Source organism: Phoca vitulina, unplaced genomic scaffold, assembly GCF_004348235.1.
Source record: "Phoca vitulina isolate PV1807 unplaced genomic scaffold, GSC_HSeal_1.0 scaffold46, whole genome shotgun sequence".
Taxonomy (NCBI): Eukaryota; Metazoa; Chordata; class Mammalia; order Carnivora; family Phocidae; genus Phoca; species Phoca vitulina.
In genome coordinates, this window is record NW_022589749.1 from 7,811,473 (window position 1) to 7,825,704 (window position 14,232).

At 46.7% G+C, this 14,232-nt stretch overlaps 1 protein-coding gene and 1 non-coding gene across 5 annotated transcripts in view; both read right to left on the minus strand.

Moving 5' to 3' along the window:
- CUX2 (cut like homeobox 2) overlaps positions 1-14,232 on the minus strand; it is a 257,032-nt gene that overhangs the window by 148,292 nt on the left and 94,508 nt on the right. The gene's annotated exons all lie outside the window — the stretch shown is intronic.
- LOC116649110 lies at positions 882-984 on the minus strand. The gene has a single exon (XR_004302631.1). It is a non-coding gene; the product is annotated as a small nucleolar RNA U13 (small nucleolar RNA).

Here is a 14,232-nt window from a genome sequence, read left to right on the forward strand (position 1 = left end):
GTGAGCTGTTAAGTGTTGCCCTATCAATGCTCTGATGGACAGAAGTGTCCCATTGAACCATTGGGGTCTCCCAGCGGGCAGAGTGGCCCAAAACCCCATGAGCTGGCTGAGACTTTATGTCCCAGAAGTAGGGGCTTTAATGCCACCTGAGTCCAACATGAGCACCAGCCCTTGCCCACTGAGGGCCCCAGGCAGGAACTCCAGAGATAAACCCACCTCTCTTGAGATGGGGTCTCACCAGGTCCCACCACAGAATTCTGAGGAGCCCCCGAACCTCTGATGTTTCTCATTAATTTGTAAAACTCTGCCTAGGAAGTTGCTGGGGCAGCCCCAAGGATCAAGTCCTGCCTTCAGTGGGTCCCTGGGACACTTTGGGCTGGGGAGGATAGAGACCCTTACTGCCAGTAGAGGGAAGCAGGAGCTGGTGGTCAGAAGCATGTCCCATGTTCAAAAGAAAGTTCACGGCTTCTTAGTCTTGGATTCAAATTCTGATGTTGCCACTTAGCAGCTCTGTGATCATGAGCTAGGCGTTTCCTCTCTCCGAGCCTCAGTTTCCCCCTCTGTAAAATGGGTGCGATGGTAACCCCCCCCCCCCCAACTGAAGGGTACCTGTGACTTTAAGAGATAACTTACAGTAAGCATTTGGCACAGCATATGAAAGCTAAGAGAACGGGCTTTGCAGCCAGACTGGCTCAGCTTCAAATCCTGTCCATACTACACTGCTGTGCAACCACTACTTTGCTGAACCTCAGTTTCCTGATCTGTAATGGGAATCAGTGTAGAACTTGCCTCTTGGGGTTGTTGTGAGGATTAACTCAGCTTATGGGTGGTTAGGACTGACACAGTAAAATGCTCAGCAGCTTTAGCTTTTTTTTTTAGACCATCAGATGGGTAACTGCTGAGGTTGTAACAAGGTTTGAGGTAGGCACATGCCCCTCGACAGCGTGAACACCCGATCATCACACTTACGAACTACAGAAGGATCAGCTTTAGCTTTTAAAGATTACCTTCAACCAAGGCACGTAAGATGATCACCTTAGTAATGCAGTATACCTTTACTTTCTGAGCTAAGGGTAACACGAACTGGCCTCTGGGAAGACTGTCCCAGTCCCTGGGGAACTGATCCAGTGTTCCAGGGCCCTGATGCCGGGGGAGCCAGCCCTGCAAATACCCCAGCTCCACACAGCTCCCTGCTACTGAGGTTTGGGGCCAGGGGCCAGGGCAGACATCCTTCTAATTGGGTTTCCTGCATCAGTGCCCCCGGGGCTGTGTAGAGATAACTGATGGGGTGCCCTGCATGGGGCCTCAGAGCCAGGGAAAGGTGGGTCTGCCCGGTCCCTGGACATGGCCAGGTCCTCTAAGGGCCTGGCCCAGGTTTCTCACCTCCAGCCCACAGGACTCTGAGTTCCAATGGCATACCTACCCCCTGCAGACCTGACATCCCTTACGGAGGGCATCTCACATCTCCCATGGCCAAGAGGGAACCCTGGGCTCCTGCCTGCTCCCCACCCTTTCTTCCAGTGTCTTCCCCATCTCAGGAAAAAGTGGCATATCCATTCCAGATGTTCAGGCCAGGAGCCTGGGAGGCATTTCCATTCACTCCATTCTGCTACATTAAATCATCCACCAGTGAGCACCATTAGCTCCACTTTTCGTGAAGCCCAAATCGTTCGCCACTCCCATCCAGCCTCCTCCTGGCCACCTGCTTGCCCCCATAATGCTGTTTCAGAGGGATCCCCAATAACACTGTCAGATGGCATTACTTCTCTCTGTACCCCTCTGTCAGCTCTGTGGGCACTAAGTCAAAAACCCAGGCCCCCTGTGTGGCTAAGGAGGCCCGTACAGCCTGGCGCAGCCTCGCTCTCCCCTGCACCTCTGAGCCCCAACGGCTCTGGTCACACGAGCTCTCAGTCCTGCAGCAGCCCTCCCTGATATAAGCCACACACACACGCACGTGCGCACACACACACAAACCCAGACACACAGACATTCACAGAGGTAAGAAGTACACACCCAGACACAGAGATAAAAACACATGCACCCAGACACATCCCACACTACCCAGACACACATGCTTCTTCCCATGGCAGACTCCTTATATTTCATGATCCATTTAATAACCCCCTTGCCCTGCTGCTCTATCATGGCACATTGTTGATTTGCTTTGCAGGATCACAATTTGTGATTCTTTTATCCTATTTGTTTACGTGCTTCTTATTGGTCCCTCCAGCCCCCTTCTAGACTATTCATGCCATGAGAGACCTTTTTTTTGTTGTTGTTCATTGCTGTATTCTTAGTACCCAGCATACAGTAGGCACTTTATAAGTGTTGAAGGAAGGAAGGAATAATCCCCTAATCTCTTTTCTATTTTAGTAAGGGGGCTGCACTTGCATGCTTGTCTATGGGTTAAAGTGTCCCGGAAAAAAACAAACAAATGTGGAGCAGCCAAAAGGGGGTTAGAAGTTCAGGAGACTTACCATTCACTCTATGCTTATCTTTAATGTCTCAGTTTAAAAGATTACGTGTATACCGCTTATAGAAAAATGTATCTTTGAAAATTAATCTTTTAAAATAGGATACTCCTGCAGTTCTCCAAGCTGGCTCAGCATCCTGGCTGGAAAGGCCAGGCTGGGTTCCCAGGTGGGTGCTGTCAACATCTTTCTAGGTAGGAGTGAGGGGTCCAACCAGCAGCTGGGTTTGAGAGCCGGGGGTCTGTATGGCTCTCCCCAGCCTGAGGAGAAGGGGCTGGAGTGGAGGCCTCACATGGGTCCCATTTCCTGTGCCCTCTATCTTCCTGGCCAGCCTGTGTGCCCATGTTCCTTCATTAAGTTTCTCTAAGGCTGGATGTTCCTGAAGCCGCACAGCCAGCTGTAGGCATCGAAGGCACAAGGACAGGGATTGCAGTTTGACAGTTTTTCCTCGACTCTTCACAGGAATGGATGCTGAAGAGACTGGCCTATAATCACAAAGTCTGTCCTCATACCATTTCTTTTAAATAGAAAGTTATACATTACACATAGAGCCCTGATCAATATCATTACCTCAAAAATTTCCCTTATCCTGAAGGATTTAAAAATATTTTGCAATGAGATTCACGGATCCCCCAGACCTCAGTCTTGCTACAACCTCATGTGGGTGCTCCAGGCTTTTAAAATGGCTCTTCCCTCCCAAAGTCCAGTTCTCTGTCCAATGCCAAGCTGACTTTTCACCCCGCCCAATCACACGATGACTGGCTTTCTCCAAGTGTCTGATCTTCTTAGAGAAGATGGAGGTTTATAGAAGAAGAAGAAGAAGAGGAGGGGGAGAAGGGTGAAGGGCAGGGGAGGGGGAGGAGGAGGAGGAGGGGGAGGAGAAGGGAAGAGGAGGGAGAGGAGGGGGAGGAGGGAGAGGAAGGGGAGGAGGGGGAGGAAGAAGAAAGAGGAAGAAGAAGGAAGAAGGAAGAAGGAAGAAGAAGAAGAAGAAGAAGAAGAAGAAGAAGAAGAAGAAAAAAGAAGAAGAAAGAAGAAGAAGAAGAAACAACAACCCAGAGGGGCTTCCAGTTGGTCATCTGCTATTAATCTCCCTGCCCCCGACCAATACTGCTGAGTCCTTCCTATTTGTAGGGTGGAAAGAAGAGGGGATTGCCTCTGATCCTGTTTTCACCTGAGATAATTAAAAACTGTTTTCCTATTAACCTGTTCCACTGATGTCTGTCTGCCTAGCCTCTTTTCTTTGAACCTCCTTGCTTGTGTCTCTATGGAATCATGTTGGTCCTCTGCACAACTCTACAGGGATTTGGTCTAATATCTGTCTTCTGAAGGTCCCATTTGCTTACTGATCCCTGGACAATCTCAGGTTGAGACAATGTGGCAGTCCCCCACAGTGTCTGCATGGACAGCCAGTGAATATTCCCCTTCAAATGCACCTCCTGGAATATCTGTTAGTTGTTCGCTGTTACTAAAGCCATGAATTACTATCCCTGAGTGACCCTTTCATCCTCTCCAGCTCCCTTCACCAGCTAAAAATGACTTATGGGGTAGAAATGGCAAATATATAGCATTCAAGTGGCCACTGCCATCTCACATGCCAGTGGCAGACATTACTAATGGATCGCCCACTTGTACCCCACCTTACCTTTCATCTAACCACTGATGAATCTGGTCAGCTGGATCTCTACAGTAGAGCTCAAATCAAATCAATTGTTGCCCATCCTCCATCCTCCACCATTCTGTGCTCAGACACCTAAAAACACCTTGAACCTGACCTTCTAGCTTCTCCATCTGTTCCCTTTCCCAGAGTGACTTTAAAAAAAAAAGCTCTGATTTTTTAAACATAAACCAGATACTGGCACTTCCCTACTGAAAATCCTCCAATGGCTTCCCATTGCAATTAGAATAGGATGCCAACTTTCTCCTGTGCTCAAGCCCTGCATGACCTGGCCTTCTTGGTATGTACTGTCAGCTTCTCCCAACTGGAATGGGAATTCCTAGAATTATTAATCCTACTGTACGGATGTACACTAGCCGTCCTAAGGCAGTGGCCCTAGTGCCTTCAGCGGTGCCTGGCACATCAAATGTTTACAGACTGAATAGACTCTCTTTCGCTGATCCAGAATGTGGTGTAAGAATTCTTCTCAATGTGACATTCTAGGAAGCTACTGCTGAATTGTCCAAGTTTGCATGCAAGATGCAACCTACATTCAAAGCTTATCTGGGCAAGTCTACCCACCTCCAGTTATTTGGGAATGAGGCAATGTATAAATAAATAAATAATTTTAGCCCTCCTGACCAGCTTACTTGCTTTCATTACATGTACAGAAAAATTTAATCCTTTATTCTTTGTAGTGGAAAATGGTTTGGTGAAGCTAAGCTTTGGGTCCAACAGGGCTGTTGACGGGATCCCTCAGCTTGGGTGTCTGATGACAGGCACCTTGCTGAATCTGTGAGGAACTTCATCTGTGTTGGGACCAATGCACCAGTGAGGCCGCACTGCAGAGAAAGATGCTCAGGAAAGTCAGGCCATGTGCTGCTACCTCCTTAGGACATCACCCTTCACAACGGGTTGAGTCACCATGATGGCTGGAAACAGGTTCTAGAAAATTTAAACTTCTGGAAGGCCCAGGAGTCCCAGAACTAGAGGAACCACTGGGAAGCAGAGGAAAAATAATCCAAAAGAGGGAGCCATGATTGGGGTGAACTCTGGTTTCCCTGTCCAGGGACATCCTGGAGCAAAAGGTGAACATTTCTGGTGTTTCTGCCAGGTTTCTTGGGGAACAGGGATGCTGGCAGGAGGAAAAGTGGATGGAGGGAGAGAAGAGTAATTAGTGCTATTAATTACATCTCAACCACAGCCTGCATTTCTGCCCCGGGATTAAAGAAACATTCATTTGGAACGACTATTAAGGTCTTAAATTCAATGCTTCACAAATCAGGGCGGTGGAATGAAAATTCTTTCTCTGTAGGGACCAGGAGGCAGAGAGCAGAGAATTTTCTATTCAGGTTGCTGCAGCCCAGCTGGAAAAGCCCAGGCTTGTGAGCCAGGGTGGAAGATGGTTTGCTGGTTATTGTTGTTGGCGGGGCTTTTTTTTTTTTTTTTTTCTAAAGCTTCAGGCGGGGATGTGTTCCAAATGTATAATCTAATATGCTATAAAAGTCACTAATGTGATTATACTTTTATATCATATTAGAGAAAATGAATACTAATTCAATACCAAACGCTAATTCGGTAGAACCCCAAATTGCTGAGAGGCTGCAAAACATTTACTGGGCTGAACTTCCCACGGCTGATGCCTGAGAGTCATGGAGTTTTTAGGACTTGCCACATCCAGTTTGTAAGTTGGGCAGTCAGAGATTCCAGGGTCTGCTGGGGTCTGCCATCTCCCCTGTGGCGGACAGATGCCAGAGTGGTTCCTCTGGGGAATATATATTCTGCCCCCTTATGGGGCACTTCTCAATGCTCCGAAGAATTTTTCAAATCATAAGGAATGCAAATCCATTTGAATTTTTAAATTAAGCATGTTGTTCGACAGGACAGCATTGGCAGATGGGAGACAGGCTGCCTCTAAATCCAAGTCAAGGTTGAGAACAGCTTCTCAGAAGGAAGACTGCCAAGAACTGTGTCCTAGGAACTTATATTAATGGCCAACATTTACTGAGCATTTACTGTGAGACAGGCACTGTTAAATGCTTTCCTTCCATTCATTCATTCAACGCTCAAGAGGACCCTATGAAATTGTAACCTTTTTTATGTCTACTTGACAGATGAGGAAAATGGAGATTCAGAGAGATGAAGTGACTGGTCTAAGGTCTAAGAGCTGGGATGCCAGCCAGGCTATCTGGCTCCAGAGCTGCATTCTTAGTCACTTAACTTAATTGCTTCTAGGAGTCAGGCCCACTGAAGTGACAATTACACTTTACCTGCATTATCTCATGTTACTCTCGAGACAACTCTTAGGTTGATTTATTATTAATCCTATTGTACAGATGAGCAAACTAAGGTTCAGAAAAGTGACCTAACTTGCTCAGTGTCACAAACTACAAAGGAAGCTTCAGAGCCAGGACTCAAACTCAAGGCTGGCTAGCTCCAAAGCCAGGGCTCATGACCACTTTACCACAAAGTTCCCTCCCAAGTTCCCAAAACCAAGGCCACAATCCTCAGAAGATCCCCGTACCTTTCCCTGCCCAAAGTGCTGTTCAATAGCCCCTCTCACACCAGCCTCTCTATATCCTGGAAACTTTTCTCCTCCCACTTCTCACTGGGGAGTCCAGGGAAGGGCAGTTTGGGTCAGCTTCTGGGACAATTCTCATTCCCTGAAATCTCTCTTATGAGATGCCAGACTTCTTGTTCCTCCCATACCTCCATCTCATGGGTACACTGTCCCATTTTATTATCAAACATCACCTACATTTCCCATCCTGGCCAGCCACATCCAGAAACGCAGGGCCAGAATTACGATGTGTCGGCTCACCTTCATAAATAATATTTTGCAATTTCCTTGTCCGGGGGCATGGATAAATTATTCTTCTGCGTCAAGGTTACGATGATCAAAAAGGTGGCCCGGCTGGCCTTCCTCGAGAGTGGGGATAAAAAGGAGCCTCTGATTACATCGAGGCGCCAGGCTGAGGGGGGAGCCCCAGGCCCTGGGCTTCTGCTTTGTGGCTGCACAACAATCAGATATCTGAAAATGCATGAACTCTGATTTTAAGGTCCTGCTGGAGAAGGAATTGACGTGACAAGCAAGTCTGACTTTCACATCATTCATAGGGGTTGACAGAAAGAGCCTTCTGATTAGAGCATAGTTAGCACTGTTTCCTTGTTCCCCTCACTGAGAGCACCCTGCCACAGTCTCTCTCTCTCTCACACACACACACACACACACACACACACACACACACGAGTGCTCTCTCTAAACAGGGTGTTATGGACTGAATTGTGTCTTCCAAAATTCTTATGTTGGAGTCTTAACCTTCATTACCTCAGAATATCCCTTATTTGGATATTTGGAGATAGGGTCTTTACAGAGGTGACCAAGTTAAAATGAGGTCCCTAGTCCAATATGACTGGTATCCTTATAAAAAGGGGAAATCTGGACATAGACATGCATAAAGGGAGAACTGCCTGGTGAACATGAAGATGGCCATCTGCAAGCCAAGGAGAGACTCCTCAGAAGAAACCAACGCTGCTAACACCTTGATCTCAAACTCCAGAACTAAAAGAAAATATATTTCTGTTGTCGAAGCCACCCGGTCTGTGGTATTTTGTTATGGCTGCCTGAGCGAATGAATGTACTGAGATACTTTAAAAAAGTTCCAGAACCAAGGTATCAAGTGGATCCCACTGGAAGACAGTCATCAATAATATCTGAGGCTAATTTGTGTTCTTAATTATATACCTGCTTATGGTCTGTCTGTCCCTACTAGAATAGAAGCATGAGGGCAGGCATATCTGTCCACCACTATATCCCCAGAAGCTAGAACAGTGCCTGGCTGAATGAATTCACTGAATGAATGAATCAGAATGAATGCTAGAATGAACAAATGCCAGAAAGAATGAATTTTGCTTTCACACACTGCAATTTGGAAGAATGCATCCTTCTACCTGGAAGGATGGCAGGCAGAGATGCCTCTTAAAACCAGAATTCAGTGGCCTACCCCAGCAAGAATATCCCTATACCTTGGGCTGTTTCGTGGGCTGCAGAGAATAAAAAGCAAAGGACGGTTTTGCCCCCAGCTCTAACAGCCACCTACCGCCCACTCCTCCACTGCCATTTCTTTAGGTGCTCAATAAATATTCAATGAAAAACTACACAAATGGCAACAGAAAGCCCAATTCTTGATAACCACTTAGAAATGACCAAGGAGATGGCCAGGCAAAATCCAGGAGCACCTGATGGCGGGAACCGGCCTGGCCAGCCTTCTGGGACTTCTCAGCCAGCCAAAAGATCTCCCTGCCCTCCCAGGGAAGGCCTACAGCACCAGACCCTTCTCTGGCTGGCCGTCAGCACTGAGGGTTGGTGACAGCACAGCCTACCCCTCCCCACACACGCTTATGACAGTCCCCCACCCAGTCTTAGCAAGATGGCAGCAGGCTACAGCCTCCCCCTCTGCCGCCTGCTCTTCATGCATCCAGTAGGCGCCCAATTCTCACTGCCCTCCCAAATCCGGACAAAACTGCGAATTCTCCCTGTCAGTGCTGTATATCACTTTGAGATATATACCATATTAGCAGAAAGAACTGAATTATATTGCATTCATGATGCAATTAAACACTTCACTAGGAATCAATGTAAAACTGATGAGGCCTGAAAGTAGTGCATATGGCTTAGAACATTATAAAACATTACCTTCACTCAAATCCTTTTCAGTAGCAATTTAAATCTTCTTACAGTTACTGCTGCCAATGGTAAACCATCTACTGATTCATAACAGTGCATGGTAACGAATGAATTTTTTTAAAAATTTATTCAACTACTAAATTACCCATGAAACCGGAATAGCTGACAGGAGTAATCTGAATTATTATTAGCTCTGCAAGTATTCTGCATTAGCCAATTTAAAACCATGGTTCTCAGGCAGGAACCAGTTAGTACAGCCAGAGTGTTAAATGACTGCAATAGTTCTTCATTTTACTGCTGCTTACATTTAAAGGTCAAGAGATAAAAATTACATATGACTCCAAACATAGGCAGGGTGTTTATCTTTTTCTACGAATCGGGTCAGTTGTAAACTTTAAGAAACATCTGAGATGCAATTGTACAAACTCAAAGGCCTTTGGCATATTCAGAGATCAGAAGGCTGGGGGCGTGGGGTTGTTTCTTCTCCCTCCTCCATCACTGCAAAAAAAGATGACATGCCCCTCTTCTTCGTGGTCCTGAAACTTGCTCCCCCCTACCCCCAAATCTAGTCCCTGTTTTTCCTCTCTGACCTCCACACGGCCCCAGCTTCTCCCAGTGCTTGGGCAGCTCTGGAAGGATCTCAAAGGCATGGAGAGAAGAAGTCACAGGAGTAGAAGCCCCCTCTCCACCAAGAGGTCATTGGGTCCAGCCCTCTACCTCCCGCCTGGGGTAGCAGCAAGACTGCATCTTCGAGGGCCCAACCCCTTCTCTAACTGCCTTCCTGTCCACGCCCACCGCCTGTTGGTGTCCCCCCCTCCCACCTTCAAAAGCCCAGGGGAAAAACCAAAGTGAGAGAAATAAATAAAGAAGCAGCTTTCTCCAGGAGTCCAATGTTATCAATGCATGACTGAACAAGGACCATAAAGCACAAGCCTTGCTTCTCTCCATGGCTCAGGCAAGATGGGCATGTGGGTTTTGAGCTCTGTAGAAGGAAGAGAAGAGCTAAGCAAATTCAAGGCATCTTTTTTTTTTTTCTTCTTAAATTTCCTTTCTTTGGGGGAAGTTTTTTTTCCCTTTAGCCACCAAGTTAATATATGCTCACTATAAAAAATTCAAGTGACAGAGAAGCACACAAAGAAGAAAGTTTGACAGCCCCATCTTTCCACTCTGATTTGGCCATCAATAATGATTTAGCACCTACTGTGTGCCAGGACACGGGGGATACAGAAGTGAACAAAACCACTGGAACACTCTGGGGTCCACCACCCTTCCGGGCTTTTCTCTACTCATGAACTAACACGTACATTCACAGGTAGAATTTTTCCCCCAAATGGGATCCTAGTCTACCACTTTCTTTATTCATCCAACAAAATGTCCCGACACCTTTAATGGAAAAGTTACAATTCCACTATGTGTGTGGACCACGCATGTACACAGACCTGCACGGACATTTTTTTGCTAATATGAACCATCTTACAAATGAGCACTGTTCAAGCTACAAATAAGGGTGGGCCCAGCCTTATGCCAAAAGGGATGTTCAAGCTGTCTGGGCATTTTAAGGGTGAGGGAGTCTGGGCAGTGGGGACTCTCCTGTGAAAAAATCCTTTCAAAAGGCAAAGAAAGCATGTATACCCCCTATCCGCCCCAGTGATCCTTTGTGTACAAGCTGATGTCCATCCGTTGATGTGGCTTTAAACATGGGCTCTCCCGAGTTTGTGAGAAGCTGCCACTTGCAGGCCGGCGAATCTACCTTGGTGAGAGTGACAGCGACTATCTGATATCCTCTGGGCTGCCAGGAGGCCCCCGTAAAACCAGTGGGTCTAACTGGGGGTGATTTTGCCCCCTTGGGACATTTGGTAATGTCTGGAGACATTTTTGGCCATCTCACTTTGAGGGGTGGGAAGTATGTGCTACTGGCATCTAGTGGAGGGAGCCAGGGATGCTGCTACACAAGCAACAATGCTTAGGATGTCCCCCGACCACAAAGGATTAGCCAATCCAAAATGTCAATAGTGTCAAGTTCAACCTTGCTTTAATCAAAGTCTGGGGCAGACTAGGGTGGTATGGTTGAAAGACAGATGTGTGTTGGACAGACAGATGTGTGTTCCAAGTCCAGTTCAGCCATTTGCCAGCTGTGTGACCTTGGACAAATGTATTAACCGCCCTGAACCTCAGTACTGTTCGTGTCCTTAACTACTTATTAACAGTATCTACTTAGGGTTATTGGGAGGCTTCCATGAGATAATCTGTGTCAAGTATGCAGTGCAGCATCATTTATTATCACTGGTATTATCAGTACTAGCAGCAGTAATGAAAGCAGTATTTTTATTGTGGTAAAATATACGTAACATAAAATTTACCATTTTCAACCATTTTTAAGTGTATAGTTGAATAGCATTAGTTGTGCACCCATCACCACCATCCACCTCTAGGACGTTTTCATCTTGCAACATTGAAACTCGGTACGCATAAAACTTGAACTCCCCAGCCCCTGGCAGCCACCATTCTACTTTCTGTCTCTATGAACTTGACTCCTCTGGGCGTCAATCATACAGTATGACACAACGGAATCATACAGTATCTGTCCTTTTCTGACTGGCTTATTTCACTTAGCTTAATATCCTAAAGATTCATCCATATTACAGCATGGGTCACAACTGCCTTCTTTTTTAAAAAATTATTTATTTTTGTGAGAGAGAGAACATGAGCAGGGGGAGGGGCAGAGGGAGAGGCAGACTCCCCACTGAGCAGAGACACCCCCGCCCCATGCCCCCAATGTGGGACTCAATCCCAGGACCCTAGGATCATGACCTGAGCTGAACAACTGCCTTCCTTTTGAAGGCTGAATAATATTCCATCGTATGAATAGACCACAGTTGTTTATCCACTCATCTGTCGATGGACACTTGGGATGCTTCTACCTTTTGGCTATTGTAATTTATGCTGCTGTGGACATGGGTGTAGAAATATCTGTTCAAATTCCTGCTTTCAATTCTTTTGGGTATATACCCAGAAGGAGAATTGCTGGACTATATGGTAATTCTATTTTTAATGTTTTGAGGAGCTGCCATACTATTTTCCACCACAGCTGCACCACTGTACTAGAAGAAGTATTTTTAGGGACAGGCCAAGGACCAGGTCCTGGGTGGAGAATCTCCCTTGACCAGTCTGTCCATGTGTCGGGGGATCTGGACCACCCAAAAGTCTCACTTACCAAGCCCTCCCGGATACATCAGCTTCCTGGGCATGTCTACCTGGGTCTTTTCCACCTCTGGCTGTAGTACCTCAGGGGTCTGCTCCAGGCCAGCAGCTGTGCCTTCCTCCTCCTCTGCCACGTGACCCCCCACGACAGCCTTGCAGGTGCTCAGCTCCAAGGGGGCACATCATCCATTTTCATACTGTCTCCTCTCAATGCCAGAGTCAAACCTGGCTCCATGTGATCTAGCAGTCAGGGCCCCCAGCCTCCAAGAGCTGGATCCTGGAGCTGGGAGAGTGAGAGGGCCTCAGGCTTCTGCTCAACCCCTCACTCCACATGTGGATGTGCTAGGGAAGAGGGGGCTTCCCTGGGCAGGCAGTGCACCGTGGATGCCCTTTGGGTTATGGGGACAGAGACAGTGAGAATGGATCATGGGGACATAAATCCCAGCCGTTTCTGTGCTGCTCTGATCTGGCCACCTTCCCAGGGGAGCAGAATGCCAGGTCCAGGAATCAGACAGATCTGGGTTCCAATTCCAGCTCTGTGAGCACCTACGAAACGGTGTTATACCCTGGGCACTCTGTAGATAATTTCCCATAGTTCATCTCATTTGTAACTTTCATATCAGCCCTGGGAGATCAGAGCTATTGTCGCCTCCATTTTACAGAAGAGGAAACTGAGGCTCAGGGGACTGACGCAATCCTATCGCAGTTGCACAGAACTGTTAGTGGTGGAGCTGGGATTCAAACCCAGGGGGTCTCAGTTAAAACTCTGACCATTATACTAGACTGCCATGTAGCACTCGACTTGTTACTGACCCTGACTCTGTTTACTCTTCTATAAAATGGGATAATGAGAGAATCCACGTGTGGCAAGCACTACACATTGGCCCTCCCAAAGCTATTCCAACCCCCTTCTCCTTTATCATCTGCATTTGTTTGCTAGGGCCACCACAACAAAGTACCACAGACTGAAACTTGGTACGCATAAAACATGAACTCCCCAGCCCCTGGCAGCCACCATTCTACTTTCTGTCTCTATGAACTTGACTGGGTAGCTTTAAATAACAGAAAATTCTTTTCTCACAATTCTGGAGGACAGAAGTTTTAGATCGAAGTGTTGGCAGGGTTGGCTTCTTCCGAGGCCTCTCTCCTTGGCTTGTAGATGGCTATGTTTCCTGTGGCTTCACATGGTCTTTCTTCTGTACGTGTACGTCTTGTCCTATTTGCCTCTTCTTATAAGGACACCAGTCATACTGGATTAGGGCTCACCCCAATGATCTTATTTTAACTTAACTACCTTTCAAGGTCAAGGTAATTCCTATGTCCAAATATAGCCACATTCTGAGGTACTGGGGGTTAGGACTCTAAATTGTGAATTTTGAGGGGGGGGATGTAATTCAACCATTACAACAGCTTCTACCAGAGGATGGAAAGCTACAAGGTCTGATTTTCCAGCCTCCCATGCAGGTACGAGTAGCCAGTGAGAGTCCTGGACAATGAGATGAAGATTAGATGTCCCTGAAGAGGGCTTCACTTCCTGACCTGGAAGGTAAACTCCTCACTGGAAGAAAACCTTTTGCCCTCTGTCCCTTTGGCCTTCCCTTCTTTTCCTTCCTGGCCTGCAAACATGAGACTGGGAGGAGAAACAGCCATCTTGCAGCTATGAAGAGGGAGGCCAATATGGCAGTATGGAAAGACAGAGAGTCACCTACCTGTGAACTTTGTCATTTGAGAAAAACAAACCCTCAAGATGTCCTTTGGATGGTAAGTGGATAAACTGTGGTGTACCCAGACAACGGAGTATTATTCAGTGCTAAAAAGAAATGAGCTATCAAGCCATGTAAAGACATGGAGGAACCTTAATGGCACATTATTAAGTGAAAGAAGCCAATCTGAAAAGGCTACATACTATATGATTCCAACTCTAGGACATTCTGGAAAAGGCAAAACCATGGAGACAGTAAAAAGATCAGGGGTTGCTGGGGGTCAGCAGAAGGGAAGGATGAACAGGCAGAGCACAGAAGATTTTCAGGGCAGTGAAAATACTCTATATGATAGTCTAATGGTAGATACATGCCATCATATATTTGTCCAAATACACAGAATATACAACACCAAGAGTGAACCCTGATGGAAACTATGGATTTTGGGTGATGATATGCCAATGCAGGTTCATCAACTGTAACAAATGTACCCCTCTGGTGAGGAATGCTGATGTGGGG